Source organism: Mus caroli, unplaced genomic scaffold (genome assembly GCF_978045245.1).
Source record: "Mus caroli unplaced genomic scaffold, Mus_caroli_1 scaffold_8, whole genome shotgun sequence".
NCBI classification, from domain to species: Eukaryota; Metazoa; Chordata; class Mammalia; order Rodentia; family Muridae; genus Mus; species Mus caroli.
The window spans coordinates 21,820,307-21,821,085 of NW_028227263.1; positions in this window are offsets into that span (position 1 = coordinate 21,820,307).

Below are 779 nucleotides of genomic sequence, written 5' to 3' on the forward strand. Positions count from 1 at the left end.
CAACTTGGAGAGGGCTTTGAAGAGAAGGGGTGCCTGGGAGTTGCAAAAACGATTGACTGGAAGTCAAACCGTGGATCCCAGCTGGCAGTCTATATGCTACAGCTTTCCAGACTGGCATTTACTCTACTCAGTTCTGCTTTCTCGGAGATCTCCAGACACAGCAGCTCGCGCTCTCTCCCTCTCTCCCTCTCTCCCTCTCTCCCTCTCTCCCTCTCTCCCTCTCTCCCTCTCTCCCTCTCTCCCTCTCTCCCTCTCTCCCTCTCTCCCTCTCTCCCTCTCTCCCTCTCTCCCTCTCTCCCTCTCTCCCTCTCTCCCTCTCTCCCTCTCTCTCTCTGCTCTACTCGAGAAAATTCTCCAAAATGTTTTTTGCGATTCTAAAAAATTTTCTGGATAGCTCTGCATACCATAAGCCAAGTCTCTTATTTTACATATCAACCCAGTCATTTACTCCAGGTTCTGTTTTGATTATTCTATGACTCAGCATCCCATGACCCAGCCCCTTGATTCTTTCTGACCAGCGGGCTCATACTGTAGCTGCTTTTGTTCTTTTTGATTCATGAAGCCATTCACACAATTCATATTGCATCTTTATATTCTGCAGAGTTGAGAAATTATATATTTTTGAACTCGTGTTTTTAGAGTTCTTTTCCACAGCCTTAAGGGCTGTCCTGAAGGTCCCAATACTTAGCATTTTGCTGAGACATTAGACACACCTTCATCTCCCAGACTAGTGCTGTTTCTGATTATCACAGAGTCATTAACATTAACAGGAAGGGTAT